Source organism: Budorcas taxicolor, chromosome 4, assembly GCF_023091745.1.
Source record: "Budorcas taxicolor isolate Tak-1 chromosome 4, Takin1.1, whole genome shotgun sequence".
NCBI classification, from domain to species: domain Eukaryota; kingdom Metazoa; phylum Chordata; class Mammalia; order Artiodactyla; family Bovidae; genus Budorcas; species Budorcas taxicolor.
In genome coordinates this window covers 90,803,599-90,811,637 of record NC_068913.1, presented here as the reverse complement: position 1 = coordinate 90,811,637, position 8,039 = coordinate 90,803,599, and the positions used below count along the sequence as shown (strand labels likewise).

The window sequence follows — 8,039 nt, the reverse complement described above, 5'->3', positions numbered from 1 at the left end:
TTTGAAAAAGCCTGCCAGGGCTTGACCTATATAGATGAATCTTCAAGTAATGAAAGTAATGATAAGAACATAAATGAAAATAGCTGAGAAAAGAGATGTGAAAGGCAAAAGAGGAAAGGAAAAATATACCCAACTGAGTGCAGAGTTTCAGAGAATAGCAAGGAGAGATAACAAAGCCTTCTTGAGTAAACAATGCAAAGAAACAGAGGAAAAAAATAGAATGAGAAAGAGTAGAGATCTGTTCAAGAAAATTTGAGATACCAAGGGAACACTTCATGCAAATGGGCACAGTAAAGAACAGAAATGGCAAGGACCTAACAGAAGCAGAACAGATGAGGAAGAGGTGGCAAGAATATACAACTAATACTACAGTGATTTAAAAATTCTCATCGTGTGTATTATATAAGTGATTTCTTGCAACAATGAGCATTGCGGTATTACTATCCCCATTTTACAACTAACAAAACTGAGACAATATTACTCTTCCCATTTACAACTGACAAAACTGAGCTTTAAGGAAATGAAATAACTTGTTCATGATTAAAACAGCTAGTAAGTGGCCCGACTTGGTATTCAACTGTTGACAGTTTTAATCACATATTGTATACCTTTCTAACTATGTCACGGATTTGCCCTTCTGAAGAATGCAACTGATGGTTTTTCTTTTTGCAAATCAGTTGTCTCATAATAACACAAAGGCTTACAGCAATGGAAGAATTCTCCAGTTAATTTAAGTGAAAAAAAAATTTATTGAAAGAATAGAGGTGCTTATATCTGAAAATAAAGGTACCACGGTAGCTCTGGGATCCAGATTTGTTGTTGTTGTTGTTGAGTCCCTAAGTTGTGTCCAACTCTTTTGAGACCCCATGCACGGTAGCCCACGAGGCTCCTCTAATTATGGGATTTCCCAGGCAAAAATACTGGAATTGGCCGCCATTTCCTTTTCCAGGGGATCTTCAGGACCCAGGAATCAAACTTGTTCCTCCTGCATTGGCAGGCGGATTCTTTACTGCTGTTTCATTTGGGAAGCTTGGGATCCAGATTAGGAACTAATATAAGGTCTTTTCTGAAGGGAAACACAGAGATGAATCTGAGAAAACTCCTTTCTGCACTAGCACCATTCTGCTAAGATTCAGAATCTTCAAGAGAGCTTCACTGACTGGTTGGATAATATGCCCACTTTGTGGCTTATGGGAGAATACTGTGATTGATGGGGCTTCCCAGGGGGCACAGTGGTAAATAAACTGCCTGCTAATTCAGAAGATGCAAGAAACATGGGTTCCTTGGGTCAGGAAGATTCCATGGAGTAGGAAATGGCAACCTACTCAAGTATTCTTGCCTGGAAAATTCCAAAGGCAGAGAAGACTGGTGGGCGACTGTCCATGGGGCAGAAAGAGTCAAAAAAGCCTCAGCAACTGAACACACAAAAATACAGTCCTCCTAAGATTGCCATAATGGGTTCTTGAAAATGGTGGGTGATTTTCTCAAAGGAAGCAAGATATTATTACCAACTGAGGGCAGAAGGACAGTGGGCAGTTAAAAATAAAAGATATTCACTATATAACCTTCTAGGTTTGTTGGGAAATTAAATGAGATAAAAACTATGAGATGGTTGGGAACTAGTGTTCAGAAAGTAGTCATTGCTATTATAATAGTCATCACTTAAATAAAACTCAATCATCTGTGCCTGACACATCAAACATTAGCTTTTTGTAGAAAGCTAATGGGAGGCTGATCCACATAGGCCTGAACATTCAGAGTTTTAAGCCAACCAGCTAAGCACTTCATGCGCAGTTAAAGTGAAAGTGTTAGTCACTCAGTGGTGTTCCACCCTTTGCAAGTCCACGGACTGTAGCCTGCCAGGCTCCTCTGTCCGTGGGATTCTCCAGGCAAGAACACTGGAGTGGGTAGTCATCATGTGCAGAAACAGCAGTAACCGTATCTCTCATTCCTTCCCAAACCAGTGCCTAGACAAGAACAAGCCCTACCACTGGGGAGGCTAGTCCAAGTAGGCAGTGATGATAGATTTAGAGCCAGTGTTCCTTTCGAGATACTCGAGCAAGACAGCAGTTGGTTCACTGGATGATGGTCAAAGGCACATAAGTGTCCCATTAGGCAGCTTAATCTCAAATACCTTCAAGTGCTAGAAAAGTGGTCCATGGTCATGAAACCAATAAGAAGAATTGCTGGCAGCAATTTGGGGAGAATGTGACTGACCCCAGAGGGCACCTGATACTTTGTTCCAGCCAATGTCGTAAGGAGGGGAAATGCAGGCCTTGGGTGATCAGACCACATTTTCGAAAGAACTGGAAATCCTGACCCTTAGATGAAGTTAGTTTGCATAGAACTCAAAAAGTTTGTGTGTGTGCTAAGTTATTTTAATCGTGTCTGACTCTCTATAACCCACCAGGCTTTTCTGTCCATGGGATTCTCCAGGCAGGAACACTGGAGTTGTTGTTGTTGCTGTTCATTTGCTCAGCTGTGTCCAACCCTTTGAGACGCCATGGACTGCAGCGTGCTAGGCTTCCCTGCCCTTCACCATTCCCAATACTGGAGTGGGTTCCATTTCCATCTCCAGGGGATCTTCCCAACTCAGGGATCGAACCTGGGTCTCTTACGTCTACCTACATGGCAGGTGGGTTCTTTACCACTAGGGCCACAAAAGGTTTAAAAAATACTTTGTAATTTAACACTGAGCAGGTCGAACAAAACCCATTTGTTGATTAAATTTGCCACATGGTGGTCTGTTTGCCATTTCTAGTCCAAAAAGGTTATCAGCCCATAACCACGCGGTCGGTAAATAAGTTCTCTTTGCTCATAGTTGTGCACTACATGGGTTACTGCAATTTCTACATTAATTTCTCACCCATGCTGCCATTCATAGCTGTTCATATTAACGTGGATTCAATTATAGATGGGAGGTGTTGGGGAGAAGGCAAGAAGAGCTTTGGGAAGAATTTTCTTCAGGCAATGACACGCTACTGTACCTATTCCTCAGGCTTAGACCAAGAAGCTAAACTACCTCCGGACACCCAGGCTGAAGAGGGTGCCTGCACATGGCTCTTGGAAAAAGGAGAAAACCAGAACTCTCTCCCTATTCCCCAAGACTCTTCATATGATCACGCCACAAAATACTTGTTGACAACTGGGATAAGAGACACATTATTATGTTTGGTTTCTCTTTTATGACATTTCCTTCCTTCTTTGTTGGGCTTCTCTCTGTGAAGCTATTCTGGGGAACTTCTGCTTTCTGAATAAGATCTCTGCTGGATTTTTATACAGTGATAAACACCCAAGGCTTAGATTTTTGCAAGCTGCAAGATTTAGCTTCTGGGCAATTTTCTTCCAGCAGCTGGGCATTCCCAAATGACACTGCAGTATCCAGAAGGGTCAAAGAATATTAGACATCTTTTTCAGCAGAGCTTTATCTTATGCTGCGTTGCTTCACAGAACCTAGCTTACTACTGGTCACAGAATAAATGCTTCTTGATTTATAATAGGAGTGACCCTAAATAAAGCAGAAATATAAGACCATGTCAACAGGGTACCTTGAAAATTCATAAAGATACCTACCTGTAAATATCTTCTCATCAAATTATTAAGGTACTTAAAAGTTACATCATTAGTCACCCTTTTGGACTTTCTTCTTAAGACACAGTGTAATTATCACCAAGAGAAACACACTTTATTCTATTAGTTACCATTACTTTTAAACAATAAAGTAACCATAACATAATGAGTAGAATTAAAACTGGAGACCAAAGACCCACTCAGGACAATGGCTGCTTAAGGACTCTAAAGGGTAGGTGGTGTTTACCAAAAGACAAGACGAAGCTATCTAAGGGGGAAGTCGTGCTGGTGAACATTTTTCTTCTATTGCATGTTTGTCAAGATTTTTGGTCTTAGTATAGTTTCCAATTGTGGTGCTGGAGAAGACTCTTGAGAGTCCCTTGGGCTGCCAGGAGATCAAACCAGTCAGTCCTAAGGAAATCAACCTTGACTATTCACTGGGAGGACTGATGCTGAAACTGAATCTCCAATACTTTGGCCACCTGAGGCAGAGAGTCAACTCTTTGGAAAAGACTCTGGTGCTGGGAAAGATTGAAGGCAAAAGAAGAAGGAGGCAACAGAGGATGAGATGGTTAGATAGCATGGACCGACTCAATGGATATGAGTTTGAGTAAACTCTGGGAAATAGCGGAGAACAGAGAAGCCTGGCATGCTGCAGCCCATGGGGTCGCAGAGTCAGACATGATTTAGTGACTGAACAGTAACAACAACATAGTTTCCAGTGGATCTCAAAGCTTCAGAAAATTTACCCAAGTTCAGGTTATATCTCCAATTACTTCAAGGAGAACAATTTGCAACCTATGGGGTAGATGAGAAAGAAAGTGTAATATATATGTGTAACATATAATGTATATATACATATATAAATAAAATATGTTGCATTTCTAATTTGTAATCAGTGTAGGATTGAAACTGTTGAGGTTTCAGCCTCTTTCACAGATGTCACCTTCAGTAAACTCCGCATATAAAAGAAGAGAAGGGTCAAGTGTACTTCCAACTTTAAATGGGTGTCTTGAGTGTTCTTAATTTAATAGAGTATCTGAAGAACATTTTGAGAAATCTGAGTAGGAGGTGCACTGCAGCCACATAAATACACTTGTTGCATTGCAATGGAAGCTGATTGCTTAAGTGGTTTAACAGTACTCGTAAACATTATCAGCAAATCTGTCATATCTCATTATGAATTATGCTCTGTTTCTCCAATTCTGAAATTACCCATTTGAGGTTCCCTGATAACCCCAGAGTGACCATTTTCTGCTGTTAGGTTTCTGTCTTCTCCCCGTGTGAACACTCAACTCTCATTCCGGGTTTATTCAGTCTTGAGAACAAATCAAATGAATAACTGACCAAAATTGACAGGTTTTATAGTACTGTAAACATATACACTTAGTTAAAGAGTTCAATAACTTTCTGGATGTGCTTTCTTTAATTTGCATTTATTCTTTGTGGCATTTTTTTCCTGGGCCATAATTTTTTGTTTCTTCAGTTTCTTCTGGGGTATCTTTTTCTTCTGTTCAACCTCTTCTGGTTTAGGAACAATCTGTTCTTTTTCAATAAGGAAAGTCTCCATGTGGCAGGGAGAGCTCATTAGGGGCTAATCCGACTGTGAGCTCTGTAAATCCTGCGGTGCATCTCGGGGGCTTTGTTCACCAGGATGTGCCCAGTGCCCAGAAAATTGATATCTAAGCCCTTAAATTCAGCCTTACTGTCTGCATTTTTGAGCATGTGCAGTAAACATTCAGCACTCTTTGGGCCACCAGCCCTTTATCCAGCACCAGTTTAGCCTGGGCTTACCTACCAACTGCACCACTGTAATGATGAAATGGTACACATTGCTTCTTTAAAGTGACATCCTTCAGGTTCTTGGTAGCTTTCTGGATATACATACCCTTAATGGCCAGGATGGTTTCACGAGTATTCTTCAGGTGAAAATGAAGATTTGAACCTCTTGAATTGCATGATTTTGTGGGGGTTTTTGGGTCAATTGTACAGCACACCATTTTTAGAGGTCACCTTGGGCTGCTTCCCAGGTGGTGCTAGTGGTAAAGAACCTGACTGCCAATGCATCAGACATAGAGATGTGGGTTCAGTTCCTGGGTTGGGCAGATCCTCTGAATGAGGGTATGGCATTCCACTCCAGTATTCTTGCTTGGAGAATCCCATGGACAGAGGAGTCTGGTGGGTTTTCAAAGTGCTGAACACAACTGAAGTCACTTAGCACGTGTTATCAGGTTGCTTACTGGAAAAGCTATGCTGCTGCTGCTGCTAAGTCACTTCAGTCGTGTTCCACTCTGTGCAACCCCATAGACGGCAGCCCACCAGGCTCCCCTGTCCCTGGGATTCTCCAGGCAAAAGTACTGGAGTGGGTTGCCATTTCCTTCTCCAGTGCATGAAAGTGAAAAGTGAAAGTGAAGTCACTGAGTCGTATCCAACTCTTTGTGATCTCATGGACTGCAGCCTACTAGGCTCCTCCACCCATGGGATTTTCCAGGCAAGAGTAAGTGGGGTGCCATTGCCTTCTCTTATGGATGTGTATTTTTTAAGCAAACATATTTTGAGTATTTCAGAGCTGCACCATTAGGTTTTACTGGAGCATATGCATGTATAAGATACAAGATAGACGTCTATTCCAGGTCACAGTGGAGCTCTGCTCTACACCTGGATACTTGTTGATGGACATGGAGGTCACAAGTGAGACTGTTGGAACGTCTTGATGAAATTTGCCAATATCATTATACTACCTTTGTAAATGAAGGGTAGCCTGGAATAAGACAGGTATCAAATATGTTCACTAAGACTATATGTCAGCAGAGCATATTGTTGGACAGAACATGTCCAACCCAATGTTATGACTATTGGAAAGTGCTCTATGGGTGATGAAGTAAACTTTAGGATCCCAAGATATATACACATGACTGAATCAGTTACTGTTTGGTGCAATTTGTATTTCTTTAATGACAAATGTTAAATGATGAATTATTAGTTGTCTATATAAATCAATGAATTAAAATGGTAAATTGTAATTATCATTAAATAATACCTTATAGTCAATAATTTTACTCAGAAGAAGAATTAAAAAAATATAAATGCATTTATACTATACCTAGAAGTTTATAGAAACATTTCATTTGATCACAGCCATAGAATGGCATAGCCACAGATGAAGAGTCATGAAATTGTCATCAGACAGTCAAATGTTGGCAATTTCATCTAGCTCAGCCTAAGCGTTGAGAAGGCCAAAACTCTGAATTAAATGATTTGTACAAGCTCATATAGTTTGCACTGACAGAGCCAGCCTTGATCCAGTTTGTCTATGTGCACCTCTCTTGGCCATTTGACTTTCAGTGTTCAGTCCTGTCCAGTGTCTCCGTGACAGCTCCAGCTACCTGGCAGTTATGCCGCAGTCAAAACCGCCTGAACACAGAAGCGCGTTCTGGTGGGACACAGGGATGCACTGCGATCTATTTCATGCCTGAATCACTCCAGTTGGCATCAATCAATCTTCCTCCCTTTCAATAAGGTCTTGTCCTTGGTTATACATCCCGAGTGAACAATGAAGCAGTCAAGAGGAGAACTTACCCCACTTTCTTTAGAAACTAACTGACTAGTATATTAAGGGGTATATATAGGAGCAAACTAACTGAGTCCATAAAAGATAGAGCTCATACATACATCTTTTATAAGCCAATAAAATTGATTTTAATTAGTGTTCTAGATGTGCTCACCGAAACATTGAACTATTGTATGATACACATATCTCCCCCCTATGCCATGGTATTTGAAGCAGGGAATAAAAATAGCCTTGGGTCTTATCATAATTCATTTCCTTATTTTACTATAGGTTTGAATTCATTTGCCATACCCATCTTCCTTGTTTGCTTCTTTGCCCTAGTAGTTCAAAATGCATGATATTAAAATAAATTAATTTGAGACTGAAATTAAAAACAATAAAATTGTTTTGTTTTCCTTCTAGGGGATTCAGGTATATATGTATTATAATTTCTTTATCTTCCTTTTCTTTCCAACAGTCTCCTGTAAATGGAGCATTTTTGTGATTTTTTTTTTATTTTGAACTAATAGACAAAGACCTAATTTGGCACAGGTTAGTGTCTCCCTGGTGGAAAGATGTTAGATCATGTCAGTCATGATTTCATTTTCTGAAAACAACTTTACAGATCCATTTCTATTCTGCAGTGGCTACTATCATCATTTTCTTTCCTTTATCTCACTAAGATTTTTATCTCTTGGTATTTGTAAGGAACAAAAAATAAATGTTTCCATTAAAACATTCATTTCAACTGTAACATGAGGAAATAATAGGCTTTTGAAAATCCTACAAGGATATAACGTTTATTTTAGTTCTCCTTTCGTTTTTATATCTAGCCCTACAGAACTAGTATTGTAGAGCCAGATGTAAAAAAAGAAATAAGAAACTAAAATAAATGTTACTTGTTTTAAAAAGGATATTA

General features: G+C 39.9%; 1 pseudogene; it reads right to left on the bottom strand.

Moving 5' to 3' along the window:
* Nucleotides 1-4,969: 4,969 nt before the first annotated feature.
* LOC128046305 (60S ribosomal protein L17-like) lies at nt 4,970-5,570 on the bottom strand (annotated as a pseudogene).
* Between the last annotated feature and the right edge of the window lie 2,469 nt (nt 5,571-8,039).